At 52.2% G+C, this 23103-nt stretch overlaps 1 protein-coding gene, 1 long non-coding RNA gene and 1 other non-coding gene across 13 annotated transcripts in view; all 3 read left to right on the top strand.

Annotated features, from left to right (window-relative positions):
* The window catches only part of ACTN1 (actinin alpha 1), a 98168-nt gene that overhangs the window by 21264 nt on the left and 53801 nt on the right, over nucleotides 1-23103 (top strand). The gene's annotated exons all lie outside the window — the stretch shown is intronic.
* The window catches only part of LOC147364121 (uncharacterized), a 50886-nt gene that overhangs the window by 20094 nt on the left and 7689 nt on the right, over nucleotides 1-23103 (top strand). The gene's annotated exons all lie outside the window — the stretch shown is intronic.
* Nucleotides 1545-1651, top strand: LOC147364123 (U6 spliceosomal RNA). The gene has a single exon (XR_015135668.1). It is a non-coding gene; the product is annotated as a U6 spliceosomal RNA (small nuclear RNA).

Below are 23103 nucleotides of genomic sequence, written 5' to 3' on the forward strand. Positions count from 1 at the left end.
TGGCATTTTTATCAAAGATACCTTTTCTTATATAGCCACACAGCCTTTATCTTCCTTCCCTGGAGCAAGTGAGATCCAAGTGTACAGACTGTTTCATGAATACGTATTTATTTGTACTTTCCTGCATCTTTTTCTAAAAAGCATTTGAGGAAAGCATGAAAGTGAGGAAGGTGCTCTGTGACATCCTAGAGGGGTAGGGATGGAGTGGGAGATGGGAGGGAGGTTCAAGAGGGAGGGGATATATGCATGCCTGTGGCTGATCCATGAAGATGGATGGCAGAAACCAGCACAATATTGTAAAGTAATTATCCTCCAATTAAAAAAAAAAAACAACTTAATGCAAGTGTAGCGGAGGGAACTCGACTCTGTACTCTGTAATGACCTATATGGGAAAAGAATCTAAGAAAGAGTAGATACATGTGCATGTATAACTGATTCACTTTGCTGTCTACCTGAAATTAACACAACATTTAAAATCAACCATACTACAAAAAAAAAAAAGATCCAGAGCTTTGTCAGGGTGGTTGTAGGTGGGTGAGGTAATTGAGAAAATAATGTTAAAAGAACTTAGTTTTTGTAAGCACTGACCCTAGTTTTGAGCTGCCCAGTAGCTAAAACAAAAGGAGAAATTGGAATTATCATCTACTTCCTAATAAAGGGAAGTGCGCTGGTTCGTGAGAAAGAGACACCTTGTCTCTTAGCGTGAGCACCGAACACCAAGGGCTTTTCCATTTTAGGAGAGCAGTGTGCTGATGATGCCATCAGTGTTGGTTTCATGGAGCTCACAGAGACCTTTTTGTATATTGGTTCTTAAATCAACCTGCGGTAGAGTCAAAGGCACGGTGTTAAATCATACTGGTGTGAAGGTACTTCTGTGGGGAGCTGAGAAATGAAAGCTGGTTCCACTGTTTCTAGAGCTGCAGCCTGAGCGAGGCCCCGGTCCTTGGAGACGCTCATCAGCGTTTCCTGGAAACTCACTTGCACTTGTCTGATAGGGGCTAGAGGGCGGTCAGTGTGGACTCCTGGGCTGTGTTCAGAGGTTTTCGGAGGCTTTTCTGAGATGAGAACTTATGCTTCCAACTGCTGGGCCGTCTGAGGCCAAAACTGCTATTTCATTAGGAAAACAAGAGTTTGGCTCACATCACCTCTTTAGAAGGAGAGCCATTGAAGCCAAAGCTGTCTTCTGGAAGCACTTGGTGGTCTGCTCAACAAGGTGCTCCTGGCCCCTGACTCTTGGCTGCAGAGCGGGGATGAGGCTGTCCAGTCAGGCCTGGGCCTGGACCTCGACTGGCTGCCCGACTGTTCCGCCAGGTGACAAACTGCTCCTCTTAATTCTCCCATCCCTGGGCATTTTCATAGTGTCCAGCTTTGAGCGCTCATAGATAATTCCTCTATAAATACTCCTTTCACCGTGGACCTTTTCCTGCATTTTAGGATAATATCTAGGAGCTGAGTAAATTGGTTAAAAGAGATGATCATTTCTATAAGTGCTTTTACATACTAATCAGTTGCCTTTAAAATGCAGACTAATAAAAAATCAAATGGTGCTCGCTGTGGCAGCACATATACTAAAATTAGAATGACACAGAGTAGATTAGCGTGGTCCCTGTGCAAGGGTGACGTGCAGATTTGTGACGCAGTCTGTACTTCTGTGCTCTGACAAACTAGAGGGGTGGGATGGGGCGGGAGGTGGGAAGGAGGGTCAAGGAGGAGGAGATATATGTATACCTACGGCTGATTCATGTTGATGTTTGGCAGAAACCAACACGATATTGAAAAGCAATTATCCTTCAGTTAAAAATAAATAAAATTTTAAAAATAATAAGAGAAATAGAAAGGGCAGGCTAGCTTAATGTGCCATCCATAATATACAAGCTATTTTTTGTTGAAGTACAGTTTCAGGTGTACAACAAAGTGGTTTAGTACTTTTATAGCTTATACTCAGCCTATTTTTTTAAACTAATTGAGATGAAAAGTAGTATTTACTGCAGCAAATTTAAAAAATACAGCAAAATACAAAGAAGAAAATAAGGATCGCCTAGAATTCCCTCCGGAGAAGGCAATGGCACCCCACTCCAGTACTCTTGCTTGGAAAATCCCATGGATGGAGGAGCCTGGTAGGCTGCAATCCATGGGGTCGCTAAGAGTCGGACACGACTGAGCGACTTCACTTTCACTTTTCACTTTCACGCATTGGAGAAGGAAATGGCAACCCACTCCAGTGTTCTTGCCTGGAGAATCCCAGGGACAGGGGAGCCTGGTAGGCTGCCATCTATGGGGTCGCACAGAGTCTGACACAACTGAAGTGACTTAGCAGCAGCAGCAGAATTCCCTCACCCGAGAGCATGGAGGTGTGTGGTTTGATGGGCTGCTGCGGTGAATCTGTTGCCTCTTATCAGATCTGCGACAGTCCCCCCTTAATGGCCATCCTTAGGGGACCCCTACCTGGCAGAGGCGGGGGTGCCTGGTTTTCCTTGGACCCAAAGTATCTTCTCAGGCATTGGCCCGTCCCTGGCTGTAGACTTACATTTCTAAGGTTCTCAAGGGCTCGCTAACATTTTTTTCTAGTGCTAGATACATAAGAAGGTGACTGGGAAACTCTCAGGATTTAAACATTTGAGAGGAACATGTGAAATATTATCGCCTATTGGCAACTTAGCAGTAGCTGCCCCTTGCCAGGCGAGACCTAAGGGCCAGGGGTGTGGCTGCTGAGTGCTGGGGGGACAAGCAAGCAAGAAGTGGAATCTGTGTCTGCGAAGATTCTGCCCGGTCCTGGCTCCTGACCGCATTCCCCAAGTTCCTGTGAGGCTCGTCACAAAGAGCCAGGGTGTTTGGTGAAATTGAAGGGAAGTAGGACGAGTCGTAAATGAGAACCTGCGCCTGCCGTCTCCGTGCGGGTTCTCACTTCCCTGTTCGCTTCTCTGAACCGAGTATCCTGTGGTCCAGGCGACCCTCTCCTCTGCAGCTTGTCCTTAGGAGGGGGCCTCCTGGAGGCAGGAGAGACCACTTCCTGATCTGGGCTGGCCCTTGTTGACCTCTTGGCTGGGGTGCCGGTGCTGGGCTGAGGGTGGCTGACACCTCCAACCCACAGCGAGATGTCTGTGACCCGAGCAGTTACGCGTCCGCTCTGAATACTGGGGTGGGAGGAAGAAGAAGGTCTGTCCATGGAATGACTTAACCTCAAATTGGGATGGAGGTCTCAGTCCCCAGGAATTCCAAGAACTAACACTTTCTTATGCAAAGTCGCTTCAATCATGTCTGACTCTATTCAGTGTCTTAGGGGGCTTCAGATGCCAGAATGGGTGAATATGCTGGGAGCGCTTGGTACTGTGGCCACAGTAGGGCTCACCTGGATGGTTCTGTTACTTTCGGTATGGGGGAGGTGGTGCACAGAAGCTTCCTTTTTCCTGCAACTTTGGACTTGCCTTTGAGTTGGGTGGGATTTGGGCAGGACCATAGCTGCCCTTGTTATGGGAAGAAGTGATGCTGAAATGATGGCTGCTTAGAGCTGCCCATCTGTGGAATTGTCAGGCCCTTGAGGAGGTGCACTTAGAGGAGGCTTGATGTTCCAGTGCTGTTTTTCCTATGGTTAGCTCATCTGACACAGTTGGGGAGAGTTTTCCTATGTCTGGGGGCTGTGGATGATCAGAACTTTGAAACCATGAGATCCACCACAGAGAGTCTTGGTGTTAGGACATTTCCTTGGGGAGGCCCTGAAGGGGGACACCACCAGAATGTCTCAGCTGCTGTTCTAGTTGTTTGGGTAAAGAGCTCCCTGCTGGAGCCTTGTAAGGCTCTAGTTTGTGGCCACGTGGAGAGGCTGGGATTGATTTATTCTGTCTGGTTGGTTAGACACTCTACCCTCTGCTTCCCCCCACCCAGAAAACCACAGTGAACTGTCAAGGCTGGTCTAGTTACAATTCATGGTAATTGGGAGAGGGAGAGGGACTCCTGAGGAGACCATGGCTTGTGCTTTGCTCTGTGAAGAGAGAGGATCTATGCTGTGAGAAGTGGAGGCAGGTAGCAATTAAGGGCCTGCTGCTGCTGCTAAGTGGCTTCAGTTGTGTCCGACTCTGTGTGACCCCAGAGATGGCAGCTCACCAGGCTCCCCCGTCCCTGGGATTCTCCAGGCAAGAACACTGGAGTGGGTTGCCATTTCCTTCTCCAATGCATGAAAATGAAAAGTAAAAGTGAAGTCACTCAATTGTGGCCGACTCCTAGCGACCCCGTGGACTGCAGCCCACCAGGCCCCTCTGTCCATGGGATTTTCCAGGCAAGAGTACTGGAGTGGGGTGCCATTGCCTTCTCCGAAGGGCCTACTACTTACACGTTATTAAATGATCATCTACTACTCCAGGTGGCCATGACTTCCCTGTAGAATTCTGGTTCCTGCAGGCACGTCCACCCTCTGCCATCCAAGTGGAGAGTTTCACGCCAAGGCTGTATTCCCTAAAGGGTGGTCTGTGGGCCACCTAGCATTCATATAAAAATTGTAGCTTCCTGGGCCTTGCCTAGACCTGCTGAACCAAATACTCTAGTCTCAGAGCCGTGGAATCTGCATTTCTAGCAAGCTCCTACCTCAAGTTTTAGACAACACTAGAGCCCACTCCGGTACTCTTGCCTGGAAAATCCCATGGACGGAGGAGCCTGGTGGGCTGCAGTCCATGGGGTCGCTAAGAGTCGGACACAACTGAGCGACTTCACTTTCACTTTTCACTTTCATGCATTGGAGAAGGCAATGGCAACCCACTCCAGTGTTCTTGCCTGGAGAATCCCAGGGACGGGGGAGCCTGGTGGGCTGCCGTCTATGGGGTCGCACAGAGTCTGACACGACTGAAGTGACTTAGCAGCAGCAGCAGAGACCTCTGTGAAGGATGACCTGGGAATGTTGTTGCTTCAGGCTGAACGATAGGTGTTCAGCTAAACGAGCTCAACTCTTTCACTTCCCCTGGGACATCTTGGTGATGCTTTGTCTTCTCATAGACTGCAAATTCACTAGCTGCGCCCCGCCCCCGCCGCAAATGTGAGTCAGGTATCTCTTCTGGACCCCAAGCCCAGAGGGGAAGTATTGATAGGGGACGGGAGGGAAGATCTCCTCCTGTTTCCTCTTGTGACGGTTTTGGCTTTGGAGCAGGTGGGCCGGTGGGCTATCTGCAAGCACTGTTGGGGTGACCATGGTGGGTGGAAGCCGCTTTCTCATCCTGGACTTGCAGAGGGGGTGTCTGTACCAGACAGGCGGCCCACCCTGTCCTGGCCACTAAGCACAAACATCTGTGTCCTGCAGTGACCTGCCAGCCCCGTTGTTTGGTTTCCTGTGGAGGGAGGGCTTTTCAGCGTTGTGTATCCTGCTCTGCCCGCCTCCCCTCCCCGTCCACCTTAGTGACCTCTGGTCCTCTACTCTCAGTTGAGCCAAATTCTGACTGTGGGCTGTTGTCTGGGTTCTAGCTTTCCTCCAGACAGCGTGACAGGAGGGGTTTGGGTTGGCCCTAGACCGTGTAAACGCCTCCTCATTGTTATGGCCCTGGATCATTTCAGCCTGGGGGTCTGCCAGCAGCAGTGTGTTTGCTGGCCCAGACTCAAACTGTCCCCTCGAGATAGGGGCCCAGGCAGCACAGGAAGCTTGAAGGCCTGTAGGACTCAGCTTAACAGGCAATTCCCTAATGACTCCACACCCTTAGGGGGTCATCTTGGAGGCTCTAGGTCAAGAAACCCTCTGGCAGCCTTCTGCCTAGCAGAGGGGCTGAGAGTTTTGCAGGGGAGATGTGGCACTGTGGGGGCCACAGTGTAGAAGGGGATCAGGTAGGGAAAGCTTTAGGGGAGCTACAAGGTCTACTGATGTCAGAGTGGACTGGGGTTACAAGAAGGACGGGTATAGAGGACTCAGAGGTCGGATTTAAGAAAAAGGATGTCCAGAGCACTGAGCCTGGAGGCCCAGAAAAGACGAACTCTTCCAGTCAGAACAACTCAACTTTAAAAAGTAAGAAGAGAATCTGATCAGGGCAGGCTTCTAGTCCAGTGCGTGCTTGTGGTCTTTTCTGAAGTCCTTGAGGATTGGTGCAGCCTGTGGGTTAGTATCTGGGGCTTGTTTATGTAGCAGAACTATGGAAATGTTCTTCCCCTTGGGCCGGGTAATTCCACCCCCAGGATTGTGTCCTGAGGAAAGCGTCCAACTAAAACAAAGAAAGGCTTCAGAATAGTCTCTGTGCTGTCCATAGGAGCAGAAGGGAAGGTTCCTGTGTCTCACTCACGTCAGGGGAGGAATTTAACAAACCGTCCTGACACATGATCGTGGTGGAACATTTTTTCAGCCTTTAAGTGACATTTAGGATGATCACACAGGAATAAAATGCTCAACAGAATGTTGAAAGCAGGAGAACTTCATCTAGTATGTACATTGTAATCAGTTGCAACTGTAAAAATCTGTGTAAACAGGAAGATAGCATACAAAAGTGAAAATGACTGTGTCGAAGTTATAGGATTAAATATGTAAAAAAAGATAGTACTCTTTTTTTTTTTTTTGCAAGTCAGAGAATTGCTGTCTGCAGCAACATCCCTCTCCAAATGTTTTTCTGCCATCACCTGCCCTTTTTCTTGAGGAATGGCAGCTCAGTGAGATTTAACTGTCTGTTCTGAGCACTTTGCTGAGTGCTGTGCACTCTTGGGTCCCATGAAGCACACAGAGTGGGTAAGACACGGCCCCCCGAGCTTGAGAACAGGGTGTGTGTCCGCTTGCTGCGGTGACTGGATGTGCTGAGCAAGCTGATTGGTGCTGATTGCTGGGGCGTGGTCCTAGCATGGCCAGGAGTCATGGGGAGGAGAGGAGGCAGGTAGATGGACGGTCTGGGCCTTCAGCCAGAATTGGACATACATACAGGACCAGAGGACGAGATGGTTGGATGGCATCACTGATTGAATGGATGTGATCTTGCAAACTCCAGGAGATGGTGAAGGACAGGGAAGCCTGGTGTGCTGCAATCCATGGGGTTGCAGAGTCGGACATGACTGAGCAACTGAGAGAGAACAACAAGTAGGACCAGGAGAACTTTCATGACCAGGGAGTCACCTGCCTGGCAGCTGGGAAGCCCGCAAAGCCCAGCAAGAGTCCAGTTCTCCTAAGATGTGTTTTATCCGAGTCATCACTGCTTTGAATGAGATCAGAGTTAAATAAATGCCCATGATTCACTCCATTTTCTCGAGAGACTGGAAACTGAAGGCCAGGAAATGAACTCTTCCAGGAATCTCCAACATGCCCCCCGGGACCAGGCTGCTGCTCAGGCCTGCTCCCTTTGGGATGGCTGTGCTTGTCTGCCAGCTCCGGCCGTGCCCTCCCCGGGGGCAAATCCCCTGTTCACGATCCCCACCTGTGAGGCTGCACTTTGGTCCCTGTTGGGCTAGTGGAGGGGGGTGGGGTTTCAGCGTTCCTTCCCCAGTGATCTCTCCTTTTAAATCTGTCCCTGGCCTGCAGGGCTGCTGGGCACTCCTGGGAGGCCGCCCATCCACACTTTCCATTTGGGGACCTTGACATTTTGTTTAAGAGAGGATGTGATTGAGAGTGTGTGAGGGTGAGAACCGGAGGTGCTGGCTCTTTAAGGCTTGGCCTTCAAGTGAATTTTGGCAGAGGGGACACTGAACGTTTAATTTTAGGGCCAGGAGAGGGTGGGGGAAAGTCCCTGTGCATCTGCTTTGTGTTAAGTTCTTCCCTTCAGAAAAGGGCTGTGTTTGTGGTTCAAATCCGGCAGAGATGGGGCGAGCAGGGCTCCACTTCCCCGTGCTAGACAGTGGGGCACAGGGAATGCATAGAGCTTCCTTCTGGTCCTCTGACCCCATCCCAAGATAAAAGGTTCCAACTCCGAGACATCTTGGACATCCATTTCATCCCGGAGGTTGAAGCAGGCGTTTGCCTCCAGCAGCTGGGCTTTGCACGCCGAGCAGTGGAGCACCCAGAGTTGGCTAGCTGTCAGCTCGGCTTGTCTGGATCTGAGGGTCCTGCAGGGGTCAGCAGTGCTGCTGGTTCCCGCAGGCATCCCGGCTGTGATCCCGGGTTTGAGGGCTTGTGTATAGGAGGCCCAGGCTGTCAGAGCTGGAAGGTCCTGCACAGACCAGATCCAAGATTGGATCTGGTCTCACTCTTGACAGATGAGGAAACTGAGGCCCAGAGGGCCAAAGAAGCTTGTCCAAGGTCACATAGTGAATCAGCAGCGGACTCGGGATTTGAACCAGACTTTCCTGACTCTCAAGTTCGGTTTGGTACTCTCTTGGGGGTGCCATCAGGCTTCCCTTTCTGCCTGCTGTTTGTGTGACTCTTCCAGGTTCTGCTTCCTCAAAGGGCTGGCCTTGGGGATATGGGTTGTGATGGCAAGTCTTGAAACTTGGTGGCAACATTCACGAGGCTGTGAGCACCTCCAAGGCTGGCTGACTCACTGCCGTTTTCCAGCACTGTCTCTGTCCCTGCACAGGGTAAGAGCTCAGAAAAAAATGAAATGAATGGATGAATGGGTGGCTTGGCCTGAGGGTGGAGGTGCTGGTGTTCCAGTTAGAAGCATTGTGTTTCCTTCTGAGCATCTGCCCTGAAGCTGTCCTGTTCCAAGGCTGGGTCTTGTCTTCCCAGCCCTTTCTTGGTTCTGGCCCATCACCCAGCTTCCAGGGAAGTCTAGGGTTTCAGAGCTAAAAGGAGCCTTTGATAGCAAAGGGTCCATCCCCTTCGAGTTACAGATAAGGAAACTGAGGCAAGGCCAGTTGTCTGGGGTCTGCAGGTCCTGGATGGATCAGCAGGGACTAATCAGTGGGAACACAGGACTGAAGGCAGAGCCTGGTGTGTTATGGAGGGAGCTATGGGTTCTCTGTACCTCCCTCATCCCGTGTCTTCCTCAGCTGGGCAGATGAACCATTTCCTCTGCCTCCCTCTTCAGTCTAGCTTCCTCCCCACTGTGGAGGAGGATGGTGGGATGGTTTCACCAGTGCCATCTCGGGAGAGGCTAGGGCATGCAGGGATGGGCCAAGTCATTCCCTTGTGCCGTCCTAGAAGGGGAAAAAGGGTGACCAGGCTCGTTTCCTCCTGGGGAAACCATAACTGGAGTCATCCTGGAGTCAGAGCCCAGGGAGGGGCCCTCCAACCCCTCCATCACCTCTGGCTTGGGGGGGTACTTCCCTCCTGCTGGTTTCATGGGAGCAGAGGAGGGCCAGGGGACACATGTGGTACACCTGGCCAGCACCCAAAGCCTGACTTACTGCTTTTGGAGGGGTATTTCTCATGGTCCACTGCAGACCAGGCTGGTGGTGGTAGCCAGAGGAGTCAGGCAACATCTTTGTGCCATTCTAAGAACCGGGAGTTCTTAAATCCCATCGTGGGTTGCAATTTGAAATCTGTTTGCCTTATAAGGCTAAATGTCTTTGTTGGTTTTATTATGAAAGTATGACATGCTCATGGTAAAAACAAAACAAAACAATAAACAGTTCCCCACACGTAACAGGTTATTTTTGTATGCCACACACAATATTTCATATTTAATTTATATATATGCATATATATGCTGCTGCTGCTGCTAAGTCGCTTCAGTCGTGTCCGACTCTGTGCGACCCCAGAGACGGCAGCCCACCAGGCTCCCCCGTCCCTGGGATTCTCCAGGCAAGAACACTGGAGTGGGTTGCCATTTCCTTCTCCAGTGCATGAAAGTGAAAGGTGAAAGTGAAGTTGCTCAGTTGTCTCTGACTCTTAGCGACCCCATGGACTGTAGCCCACCAGGCTCCTCCATCCATGGGATTTTCCAGGCAAGAGTACTGGAGTGGGGTGCCATTTCCTCCTCCAATGCATGAAAGTGAAAAGTCAAAGTGAAGTCGCTCAGTCGTGTCCGACTCCTAGCAACCCCATGGACTGCAGCCTACCAGGCTCCTCCATCCATGGGATTTTCCAGGCAAGAGTACTGGAGTGGGGTGCCATTGCCTTCTCCGATATATATAATTTACTTGACTGTAAATATACGTAACTTAAGTTTACCATTTTGACCATTTTTAAAGTGGGCATTTCAGTGGCAACAGGTACCTTCACATTGTCGTGCTGCCATCACCACCTTCTCATAAACCTGAAACTCTGCACCCACGGAACAGCAGCTCCCTTTAGTCCTCCGCCAGCCCCTGGCCACCACCATTCGTTCTTCTCTGTGAACTTGACGGCTTTAGGAACCTCATTAAAGTGGAATCCAGCAGCATTTGTTCTTTCACGTCTGGCTCATTTCACTCTGCACAGTGTCCCTAAGGTTCATCCCCGCTGTGGTGTGCCAGCACCTCCTTCCTCTTTAAGGCTGGCTGAGGTCCATTGCACGCGCACACGCCTTTTGTTTACCTGTGCATTTGTTGGTGGATGTTTGGGTCATTCCACCTTTTGACTATTGTGAATAATGCTGCTAGGAATGTGGGTATGCAAATACCTGTTCAAGTCCTTGCTTTCCCTTCTGTTCTGTCTATACCCAGAAATGGAATTGCAGTATTTTACGTACTGACAGTTTACTATTCGCAAACTCTCAGGCACTTTGAGCCTCCATGGCAGGGGTGTTAGGTCAGCACAGTGCCCTGGGCCCTCCCCCACATCCCCTTGCTCGTCCCGCAGGGCTGGGTCCCTGGCTGGCTGGGCCTGCCGTGGTAGCTGTCAGCCGAGGTGGGTGGGCTGGCCAGCTGGGTCTCCTTGTTGTTCTGTGTCCAGGGCCGGCCGCAGCACAGCTCTGGGGAGAGCTAGTGCGAAGCTCTGGATCTCCTGATGGAGGAGGGCCTGTGGTGGCCAGATCCCCATCCCTCTTCTCTGTAAATCTGGTGAAGCAGGGTGCAGTCTGCTGGGCACCCTGGAGTGGAACAGGGACCCCAGAGCCAACTGGCCCCGTTTTCCCACACTGGCTTTTTCCCCCAGTTCTTCCTGCCCCAGGCTGTTTGTCTCCTAGAAGGTTACTGTGTGATCCCTTGTCTTCCAGGGAGTTCCAGAGACTAATGGCACACTTCCTAAATTCCCGTGGAGAAAAGGTCTATTTCTTGCTAACAGAGCGAGCTCTCCCCTCCGGCTTCCTGCTCTACTCGGGTCCAGCGCTGTCTGGAGTCTGGCCCCCAAACATGCTCACCCTGCAGAGCGAACTGGCTTCTGCCTGCTGTCTGGAGTGGACCTCCACCATGTGCTGTGTGCTGGCCCCTGGCCAGGATCTGTGTTGTTATTTCCCGATGCTTAGTCCATGTGTCACTGGTGGGGTGTGTAGGTACCTATCGGCTTGGCCGTGGCTCCCTGGGAGCTGGGCTGTCTCTCTTGTTGTAGCAGTCACTGGTCTAGGACCCTGTACTTAGAGGTGCTCAGTGAGAGAAAAGAGAAAGTAAAAAGAGTTTGGGATCTGGTTGGGAAATGCCTGGTTTGGGGTTTGGGGCCTGCTCTTTGCCAGCTGGGTTAATTAATCTTCCAGAGTCTATCTCTAAAACAGGGATCAAAATCTCCCTCTTAAAACTTGTTGTGAAGAGTGAATGTGATGATCAGGACAAAGTGCTTAGTGAGTGTCACTGAATGTCAGCCGTGTCATCATTGTGCCCTCTAAGTGGGAGAAAAGTCACCCGCGGCCAGGTCTGGGTGAGGAGCCTGGGGGAAGGCGAGGTTTTAGGAGGGCCATGATGCTTTCCTCTGCTTCTCAGTTGTCTGGTCCCTGGAGAGGCTGGGAGAGGAGCAAGAAGCTGTGTGATGCCATCTGGCTGGGTGGCGGCAGTTTCCTCTGCAGGAGGAAATTACTTCCTCTCCAGGGAGTCCGGAGTTGTGTGAAACTCTCCATGCAGCCAGTTGCTGCTTGCCGAGCAGTGATTGTGTGTTGGGGGAAAGGAGGAGTCCAGGGTATCTTGGGCTTCATTCCAGATGTAATGTCTTCTGATCTTGGCACCCTATCCTGTTAGACCTTCTGGGAGCCCTTCTCTCCAGCACCAGGAGGTCTGGCTCAGAAGTCCCCCTGCCCTGGGCTGACAGGCCCCTGTCCTGACTATTTCTTACGTGGGTCCTGTCTACTTTTGTGGACTTCCGAGGTGGTGCTATTGGTAAAGAACACGCCTGCCAATGCAGGCGATGTAAGAGATGCAGGTTTGATCCCTGAGTCGGGAAGATCCCCTGGAGGAGGGCGTGACAATCCACTCCAGTATTCTTACCTGGAGAATCCCATGGACACAGGAGCCTGGCAGGCTCTGTTCCATGGGGCCACAAAGAGTTGGACATGACTGAAGCCACCTGCCTTTGTAGATTGCAGGCTCCAGGATCCTGTCTCCCTCACATATGGGCATAGGATGCAGCAGCCTCTGTCTCCATGCAGTAGAGTGCACCTTTATCCTACAGGATAGGATGCTTGGGACCACCTGGGCACAGGTCATGTCCAGGCTCTAGGGTGGGAACAGTAGAGCGAGTCCAGCTTGGGGTTGCTGGTTCCTTTCTGCCCCTCCCTACAGGAGAGTCCATCCGGCAGAGGTTTCTGGGTACTGAGAACAGCCTTTGGAGCTGCCAGTTCTGGGCTGGAGGGGAGCTCTGCTGTCTTACTAGCTGTGTCCTCCGACAGGTCCTTCTTCTGAGCCTCGGTTTCCTCATTTGTAGAAAGAAGGCGATCTCTCTTGCAGGATCACTGCCAGGACTAAACGAGATGATGGCATCCTGCACCTAGTGGGCTCTCTAAGCAGGGGTTGTTATTTTGTAAGTGTGCCCAGAGCCAAGGAGCATTTACACAAACTCTTCTTTCCCTTCTCTGCCCAGAAGGCAAGGTCATAAAGACTTCCGGTGTGTTTTCAGAGCCCAGAGTTGCCGCAACACGTCTGATTCTAGGATTTACCTGGAGTACTTGTTACTTGCTAAAATACTGATTCTTACTGCAGAATTCCTGAACCAGAATGGCAGTTGTTGGGGTGGGGTCTGTATTTTCATCATATTGTATGATTCGGCCAACTTGGGAAACCTCACCTCCCTCAGATTGCTTTCCCAGTGGCTGTATCACTTGTTCTTCACAAGAGCTCTCTGGGGCAGGTCTGAGGCAGTATGGCCCCATGTAAGGTGAGGGGGGCTTTACAGGTGAGACGGTGGAGTGGAAGGGTCAGAGGTGGTGGTGGTCTGAACAGACGGCTGGTTCCCTGGTGGTGGAACCAGAATTAGAACTCAGATCTCCCAGTGCTGTGTCCATTGTGCCTGCAAACATTCTAGTAAAGCATGGAAAAGGTGGGGGATGGAGAAAAATGGGGCAACTGGAAGGAGGTGAGTAACAAGGCCGCAGTGGTGGCAGGGGGAGACCCGCGACGCCCCTCCGACCCCCTTGTGGGAAGCCTGCAGAGGCCAGCACGGGAACAGGTGGCAGGCACGCTAGGACACTTCCCCAGGTGTGCCTTCTGAAAACCCGGGCCCAGGTGAGCTTGATGAGCAAGGGCTTTGTCCCAGGGTCGCTGGGAGTCAGCAGGTGTGAGGAGTTTAGGGGTGGCTGGGGCCAGGTGGGCAGGGCCCGAATGAGACACACACATACACACACCCTGGATCGAATTGCTGTTGTTTGTTGCTCAGTCGTGTCTGACTCTTGCGACCCCGTGGACTGGAGCCCACCAGGCTCCCCTGTCCCATGGCATTTCCCAGGCCAGAATACTGGAGTGGGTTGCCATTTCCTTCTCCAGGAGTTCTTCTGGGCCCAGGGATCAAACCTGTGTCTCCTGCATTGCAGTCGGATTCTTTACTGCTGAGCTACCAGGGAGGTCCCTGGACTTAGGGACCCATTTTAGCCTCATATCTTCCATAAATTTTTCTGTATGCACTGAAGTTCAGTTTGCAAATATATATTTATTTATATGAGTCTTTGATTAACATTTGTCATCCTTCTTAGACCAAAGTCTTCTTGATTTAGGGGCTATGTCTTTACTTGGCCCAAAGTGGGACCTTCCCAGGGCCGTTGGCAGAGTCCTGGGCAGGTAGGTCTACTTCTCTCCCTCTTCCCCCTTTTTATGATTAGGTCTGGAAAGCCTTCTAGAAGCACAGGCAGGGCTGGCTCCTCTTCTCAGATGGAGAAGTCAGAGTGTGCGGGAGAGAGGAATGGACTTGGCCAAGGTCAGCTGGCCATGGCAGATGCAGGGGCCCACGGCCTCCCTTCTTCCTTATTCCCTAGGTTGGCCTGGTGTCCATGATCGGTCCTCTGTGTACCGGATCCCCTTCCAGTTTCCCCCAAGAGGCTCCTGATGATGATTTCAGGTTGATTTTTCTCCCTGTGTTGGTGGAGAGGTTTGGGGAAGGGGGGTGGCGGGAGGCATTGGAATTGCTCTTTTAAGGTGTTCCAGGGTGAGATGGGCCACCCTGACTGCACAGCAGGGTTACCTCTACATGGACAGGGGGCTTCAGCAGCTCCCTCTGCCTGGACCCACCCCCAAGAGCGATCCGATTGGGCTGCAGTGAGGTGGGCTGTGGGCAGTGAGAGAGGAGGAGCACTGCCCGGGCTGGTGCCTGTGACCTGCTGCTGGGCCCGCGGGAGGAGCAGGAGGGAGGAGGGCCACGCTGAGCCAGTGTGGGTTAGAAGCATGAGCTCTGCACTCCTCCAGCTGGCTGTTTGATGTGACCGTGTGAGCATCTCTGTCTCAGTTTTCTCCTCTGTAGAATGGATTGAATGACAGCACCAGCCTCATAGGGTAGCAGTATTGAGGGCTGGCTGTCTCAATAGTGACAGAGCACTTGGGGCAGTGGGCTGCGGAGGCAGCCTGCTCTCTGAAGTCCTCTGTGCTGACTTCAGGTTAGATTGTCAGGCTGCAGACGGTGGGCCTTCTGTAACCGTGGTGAATGCTGTGGATGTCTAGCACCTGCTGCCTTCCTCTGTTGGCTTGGATCCACAACCTTGGTGTGACCTCTGAGCCCTCCTTCCCTCCCTCGCTCTCTCCCTGAGTATCTCTCACACCCACCCACTTCTCTGTCCCTGCCACCACCACCCTGGTCTAAGTCACCTTTGCCTCTTGCCTGGACCTCTCTTGCCATGGCCCCCTGACTGGTCTCTCCTGCCATTCTGGTCCTCCTCTGATCTGTTCTTCACACTGTGATTATGTAACTCTTTCTAAAATGTAAGTATGTATAAACTAGCACCTGATTCCTGCACACCCACCTTACCCTACCCTTCAACCCTCAGCTGAAATCAAATAAAACCTCTCCCTTGTTCTCAGGAGACACCATCCAGCGTCCTGGGGAGCTCCGTGCTCCTGCGGTCTGCTGGCTCCTGGCTCCCTGCTCCTCTCTTCCTGCATCAGCCTGAGTGTCCATTTCTCAGTGGCTTCAGCAGCCTTCATCCCTTCCCCTGGGGCCATTTATATTTTCTTTCCCCTGCTTGGGTGACACGACCTTCCTGGCCATCCCTGACCCCACACGTGCAGTGGGTGCCACGCATCTCGGTTTGCACCTGTTGTCCAGATGTAATTATTAACAGCCTCTCCCTTTGTTTTCAAGTGCCCTGGTTTTGCCGATAAACTTTATGGTCCCCCTCCACACTTACAGTCTCTTCATCTAATTAAAATTCCTCAGCTCTAAAAATTCACTTACTTCCTCAGAGCAGTGGTCAGAGACACACAGACAAATAGACAGACAGACACACACACACACACCCTGGACCAGGTTGTTGTCGTTTAGTTGCTCAGTCGTGTCTGACTCTAGCGACCCTATGGACTGTTGTAGCCCACCAGGCTCCCCTGTCCATGGCATTTCCCAGAATACTGGAGTGGGTTGCCATTTCCTCCTCCAGGAGATCTTCCTGACCCAGGGATCAAACCCATGTCTCCTGCATTGCAGGTGGATTCTTTATTGCTGAGCCAATGGGGAGCCCCTGGACTTAGGGGCTCATTTTAGCCTCATATCTTCCATAACTTTTTCTCTACGCATTGAAGCTCGGTTTGCAAATATATATTCATTTATATGAGTCTTTGATTAACATTTGTCATCCTTCTTAGACCAGAGTCTTCTTGATTTAGGGACTATGTCTTTACTTGGTCCATAGTGGGACCCCCAGTTCCTGATCATGCTCAGTAAGAATTTATTGAATGAGTGAGTGAATGGATGGATGATGAATGAACCTGGCTCCAGCTGACTGGCAGAGGGAGCCTGGGGCCTGGATGGTTCAGGAGCATCTGCAAGGGCCTGCCTTGAGGGAGGCTGCTGACATTGGGCCAATCCAAGCCTAAACAAGCCGGTTGTCCACACCCTGGCATACACATCCCCTGACTTGGCTGCCCCTATAATTATTCATGGCCTTTCTCAATGGGCTTTGTGTTCAGGAAGCCAAAAGAGACAAGAGTTCAAACCCTTTTCCCACCTCCCCAAAACTGAGACCTAGGAGAAAGAGCTGCCCGGCCCATTCTGCATCTCTAGGGAGCCACAAGATCCAGAACCTTCTCTCGTGGCTGGACGTGAGCTCTGGCGTGATTCTCATCCAGTGTCCTGGGCTGCCCTCCCCGAGACAGGCCCAGGGACTGCCTGGGGACAGCCGTATACATGCTCGTGTGGTTCTCGGCAGACCTGAGACTGGTGCTGGCCGAGTCCTCATTGTTCTCCAGCCTGAGTGAAGAACCTGGAAGGGCCTCAGTCCCCCGCAGAATGGAAAAGGCTCAGGCACTGGCATCCTACAGAGCCCAGTTCCGATCTCAGCTCTGCCTCTCACTAGCTGTGTGACAGGGAAGGTTGTTGAATGCTGCTGACCCTCGCTTTGCTCCCCTAGCATAGGGTTGTTGAGTAGGTTTGCTGAGATAGCGTGTGCCTCACTGAGTGGCAATAATAGTGCACATCTTTGAGCAACTCTGAAACCTTATTCAGTCTCTCCTCCCCTCCTCTAGGGGCTCCCAGAGGTCCACTTTGCCTCCATTGTCCCCTCCTTAAATTTGAGGGCTTAGTGCTGTCCTTTCCTCTAGAACAAGGTTTGGGGGAGGCTGCCTCTCTCATGCCTTGCACACTTTCTGAGCAGAAGTCCGGAGGTGGGAGACAGTGGGTGTGGATCTCGCAGCTCCCTGGAGGCTATGCACACACTCACCCGCAGACAATAGCCCCGGTCCCGCCTTCTCCCAGCAGTCGGTTGGGTGGGCCTGGCCAGATCTGTGTACGGCTGCTCTTCCTCCCACCCTTCCAGAGATGTGGAAGTTTCCACAGACATTTCGGTTCCTCAGTCTCCTCTCCCCGTTCCTGATCCCCCTGCTGCCCTGTCCCTTGAGCCGGGCTGGCCACACTGAGGTGTTGGTCGGCCGCCTGGCCAGCAAGCCTGCTGTGCGGGGCTGCCCACATGCTGGGTCACGGCTGGGAGGGTGGAGATGGCTTTGGGCTACGTCCACCTGGGCCTGGGTGGGGTTTTTCACGGCCCAAAAGTTGCCCATGATTTCTTAATAAAGGGGTTTGAGGGTTTCTGTGCTGCTTTACGGAGGGTCTTCCCAGGTGGTACTAGTGGTAAAGAGCTCTCTTGCCAATGCAAGAGACATAAGAGATACAACTTTGATTCCTGGGTCAGGAGGATCCCCCAGAGGAGGGCGTGATAACCCACTCCAGTAATTCTTGCCTGGAGAATCCCGTGGACAGAGGAGCCTGGTGGGCTATAGTCCATGGGGTTGCAAGGAGTCGGACACGACTGAAGTGACTTTGCACACAGGCAGTCGCGTGCTGCTTTATAATGTGCTGTGTCTGTATTTTGGGAGAAGAAACTTTATTTTCCTGGACATTGGGTGAAAAGATTGACTTCATTAGGCCCCTCGACTCATGGCCCACTTGCGGGTCCATCCATGCAAGGCCACTGCATAAAACACGTCACGTTTTACCCTAAAATCTCCCTGCGATGGTCATGCCGTTGGTCCCCCACCCCTCCCCTTCCAACACAGATGACGGAATGATGCATGTTCTCCCAAGGACCCCCGTGTTCACTGCGTGAGAATTTCTTCTAGAGATTTCCTGGGTGGATTGTTGGGCAGGTACGTGTTGCACTGCATAGCGTAGCAGTGGCTTGCTCTCCAGTATGGCTGCACAGCCCACCCTCCAAGCCAGGCACGAGGGCTCCGGGATTCCTCAACCATAGTGGTATTTGGGGTGATCACCTCTAATTGTTTGCCGGTCTCTTGCGGGTTAAAGGCGAATTATTGTTTTATATGCAACTGAGGAGGAATTCTTAAAGTGCCAAGCCTTCTGTTCCCTTCCTCCATTCAGTGTTCCTGAAACCAGAAACTTCCTCTTCGGTATGGAGTGATTGCAGAAAGCTCCGACTCCCCAGGGAGTGGCGGTTTATAGACGGTCTGTTAATGCTTCATCCTCCCCACCCCCACCCAGAGTGCACATCACTGGCGTGGTTCCTTGTGGCTTGCAATGCTTGTGCAGCTGCTGGGTTCTCAGCTTGTGCCCCCTGCCACCTGCTTTCTGCTTAGGGCATCTCTGGTACCCTGAAGGCTCTGGGTTCCCTGGAGCTTTGAACTTTCTTTTGGGAGGTTGTTTCTACTTACATTCGGTGTGAGGGCATGTGGTAGTCCCTTGGGAGGGAGGTGTGGGTTTGTGGGCTGAGGTTGTCTTACTGATCATATGTCCTTGATTGGGTCAGGGAGCCCAGGGCCAGGGATTACGGGGGCACAGTGCTGGCTGGTGCGTGCTGGCCCAGACTCAGGCACACACCGGGCACCCGGGCAACCTCTGTAACCCTTGGGTGGTCCAGGTGACCATCTAGAACACATAGGCAATTCCATGGACCCTGAGCATTTTCTATTATCTCACTCCTTTCTGTGAGTATCTGTATTTTAGTTCTTGTATTTAAATAGGGAACTCTAGATATTATTAACAACTTAGCATGTGCTAGGCTTTTTGCAAGGGCTTCCCAAGTGCACAGTGGTAAAGAACCTGCCTGCCAGTGTAGAAGGCACAAGAGATACGGGTTCAGTCCCTGGGTTGGGAAGATCCCCTGGAGGGAGGGCCTGGCAACTCACTCCAGTATTCTTGCCTGGAGAATCCCATGGACAGAGGAGCCTGGTGGGCTACAGTCTATAGGGTCGCAAAGAGACAGACACGACTGAGTGACTGAGTGCACTCACACAAGCTTTTTGCAAATGTTAGCTCATGGAAACCCCTTAACAGCCCAGGGAGAAAGACTGAGGCTCAAAAAGGGCAAGAATTTGCTCAGGTCTCAGCGTTAGTAAGTGGCAGACCCAGACCAGATCCAAGTCTTCTGCCCCCGAACGCATCCTCTTAAGCATGAAGCCCATGGTGCCTAGTGTGGTCTCCAGGCCAGCAGCAGCAGCGCCAGGTGGATTGTTGTGGGAAATGCAGTTTCTCCACCTGTCCGTTAACTATGGAAGCAGAAGTCTGGAGGGATGCGTAAATCTGCTCTAGCGAGCCCTCCAGGTGATTCTAATGCATGTTCAAGTTTGAGAACCACTGCATGGAGCTACTCTGCTCCACATTTTTCTGTTTGTTTGCTGCCCTGCTCTTGTGTCATTGAGCCGATCGGTGTAAGCTCAGACTTTGGGCCTTGGCCTCTCTTCGGTGGTTTCCTGCTCACTGGAAGAGGTTCAGTGGCTATCTATATTGGGTCTGGGGTCTCTGGGAACCCCTCCCAAGTCCCTGAAAGCATTGGGCAGAGCTGATGCCCCCGCTGCCTCCAGCTCCAAGCCTCTGGAGGTCAGAGTTCCTGACCCTGTGCCAAAGGAGATGCCTTGAGAGGGCAGGGGTCCCAGGGGTGAACTGTGGGACAGGCCAGAACAGAAGCTCCAGTCCAGCGGGTTATTCAGGGACACAGAGAAGAGACTTGGGAAATTTTTTGATCCAAGCAGTGTCTCTTTCTTTTCTGCAAATTTGTAATAAGTGGTTTGGCCTCTCCAGAGGCTCCCCCTTGAGGGGCTTGGAGCCCGGGCAGAATCTTTGTTCCCAGTAAGCAAAGCTAGCACACTCATTAGAAATGACCCTGGCGAGAGAGGGGTCGCTAACTGTACTGCATTTTACTTTTTGAGCCCCCACCATCAGTCCAGTACTGTGCTCTTTAATTCTTATCACAACTCTAGGACGGGGTGGATTGATTATTCCCATTTCATGGATGCGACCATCAAGACTTCAGGCTGTAAAGTTGAGAGTCACAGCTCAACCACACAGAGGAGTCAGGTTAGATGCTTGAGGTGGCCAGACCACAGATTCCCATATTTTATGAATACCAAGCAGGGCTTGAGCCTTGTCATGTGGGGAAGTTCTCTATGGAATTGAGTGGCCCGTGGCTCTCAGCCTCGTGCCAGGAAAACCAAATGACCTCACATGTGAATGGCTTTTCCTTCTTTGGGGAAGGAATGTGCAGGCCATTCCTGTGAGTTGCAGCCCACGTGGCCTGTGTGCTGTCAGACCCGCAAGGGCCAGACTCGGACTCCAGACGTGGGGGAGGTGTCACAGGCAGGCCCACCCTTGGCTTGGCAGTGGGGAGCAGGCTGTTCTCGACTTGGGCTCCCCACCGGATGTGAAGTGTGCCCAGGAAGAGCCAACAGGCCTTTCATGGCTAAGCAGGTATCCTGGAGCGTGACCTGCTCTTTGGAGTCACCACTCTCTGGGGGAAGCAACAACAAGACCAGTGGGGGCTAAAGCCCGCAGCTCAGGCCTGGCCCAAGTGCCACACATGGGCCCAGGGCGAGCCCAGGCCTCCCCCCTTGGAATCTTGGTCTCAGTTACCTCAGTGTCTAGAGAGGACGGGGGTCTGGGGCCTGCCTTGGAGACTGGTTCCTTGCCAGTGGGCCAAATGGGTTTTTAAAAGACTTAGTGGGGTCTTGGAATATTTTCATTAAAAAAAAAATAGTTTTGTTGATATATATAATTCACATACCATACAGTTCACCCATTTAAAATGTATAATTTAATTTTTTTAGCATATTCAGATATGTGCAACCATTACTGCAGTCAATTTTAGATCATTTTCATCACCTCCAAAAGAAACCCCACCCCCCTTAGCTATCACCGACCCCCAGCCCTAAGCTACCACTACTCTATGTCTGCCTCTTGTAGATACATTTTTGGTTTTTTAACATCCAGGGAGCACTTAGTCTGCGTCAGACACTGAGCTAAGCCTTCTGTGTTAGCTCACACAACCCTCTTTTAGAACAGCTGCACGGAATAAGCTTTTTTTTTTGGTCTTTGTCTGAAATGGCAACCCACTCCAGTATTCTTGCCTTGAAAATCCCATGGATGGAGGAGGTTGGTGCAGGCTACTATCCATGGGGTCGCAAAGATTCAGGCACGACTGAGCGACTTCACTTCACTTCTTCACTTCACTTACTGATGTGAAGACTGAGGCTCCGCAAGTCCAGGATCTCAGAGCCCGTAGTGACAGAGCCTGCTGATGGCTGGACCATTGCTGAGGCTCTTTCTTCCTGGGAGAGGCCAGCTGTGGATGGTGGGGGCAGTTGACACTCATTGGCCTGGAGCTGGGAGGGAAGCCCTTGTTGCTTCACTGGGATCACACGCCACCTGACTTAAAATGGTCCTGAAATCTCTCGGCAGCCCCAGGTTCAGCCAGCACCTGCAGGAAGGCCCTGGGCTGTCTTCCAGGGGCCTCGGTGGGAAGAGGGGCCTGGAACACTTGGAGGGGCTGGGAGCTCTCCTCTCTCCAACCAGGACATGGTTATTAGGTCACATCACCTCCTAGATGAGCCATTTGGCCCCCTGTGCCCTGGCCTTGTGGCCTTGGCCACCCTCCCGTCATCTGGTGATGTCTCCCCGAGTGGGCTGGAGGTGGACATAAGCCAGAAACATGGGCCCCTGCTCCTCCGCCTCCTGTTCTCCTCACCCTGGCCAGAGGCTGGTCTTGGGGTTTCCTCTTTAGCTGGAGAGATATTATAGACCTCTTTCTTCCTAACTTGTAGAGCTCTGTGAATGATTAACTTTGATCAAATAGAAAGGGAATGGGAAGCGAGAGCAGCAGGAAGCAGACACTGATGGGACTCCTGTCCCGTCCTCACGTCCATGGCCCTCACCTGAGAACAGCCCTGCACATCATGATGTTCTGTATCCCCATTTGTCAGACAAAGCAACTGAGGCCACGGCCGGTTCATTAAAGCCACACAGCCACTGAGGGACAAAGGCTGGCTGGTTTAACATTGTTTAAAGCCTCTGTTGTGAACAGAGCACCAGACTGTCTTTAAGTACAGGAGGTCTAATGTGGTTCTTTTTCATGCCGTGCTAGGCTGTCATAGGTCTTGTTATCCCCATCTTACAGATGGGCATCCTGAGGCTGGGATTGAGAATTTTGTCCGGAGAGACACAGCTAATGAAAGGTGTAGGTGGAGACCCGGCTCAGTCCGGTTACAGAGTCCAGCTCCGTTGGGAGCCTCCAGCCACCTGCCTCTGAATTTCCGGTTCCCCAGCATTCAGTCGGCTTGAGGGGGAGAGCGGGTGGGGAGGTGCCCTCTCAGAGCAGAGGAAACCGCCCGGTGTTCAGCACCACTCCCAGGTGGGTGGAGAGCAAACAGACCTGGGTGGAGATGTTCTTGGGGACTCTGCTTTTCATCGTGAGTGAAGCAGCTGACAGCTTGCTTTGAAAGGCTGGCAGCCAGCCCTTGATAAGTTAACCAGATACTCCTGTTTATGTTACCAGAACCCTGGGCATTGAGATCACTGCTGGCAGGCCTTTGCTTGGAGAGCCCACCCAGTGCCCATGCCCTGGCCAGACTGGCCATGTGTGGGGGTCAGAGGGAGAGAGAACTCTCCCTGGCTGGTCCCCAGTGACCTCCCCCGGGGCCAGCAGATGCTGCAAAGACCTCGGCCCTGAGTTCTCAAGGTGCCCTGGCCTGATGCTTGAACATGGCGGCCAGGAGTGGCAGAGGAGGTGGGCTCTGCCTGGCAGCCCTGGCAAGGCCCCCGCCCAGAGGGGTGCGGCGGGTTGGGAGGCTGCTGAACTAATATCTCAGGTGATGAGCCCTAGAGCCTAGACCAGGGTCCTGGTGCCCTCCTCCAGGGAGGAGAAAACCATCCGATGAGAAGCCAGCTTGTATGGGAAGCCCTGCACCACCTTCAAGAGGCTTAGAAGCTTGTTTGGGCTTTTCTGGGCTGCTGGGCCAGGGGTTTCTCCTCTTAATTTCCTGACAGTTTGCTGTCTGACTATCGAGGTGGACATGTGGGTATGATTG

The sequence above is a fragment of the Bos grunniens genome, chromosome 10 (assembly GCF_055505025.1).
Source record: "Bos grunniens cultivar Pamir isolate PY7600 chromosome 10, Bosgru_T2T1.0, whole genome shotgun sequence".
NCBI classification, from domain to species: domain Eukaryota; kingdom Metazoa; phylum Chordata; class Mammalia; order Artiodactyla; family Bovidae; genus Bos; species Bos grunniens.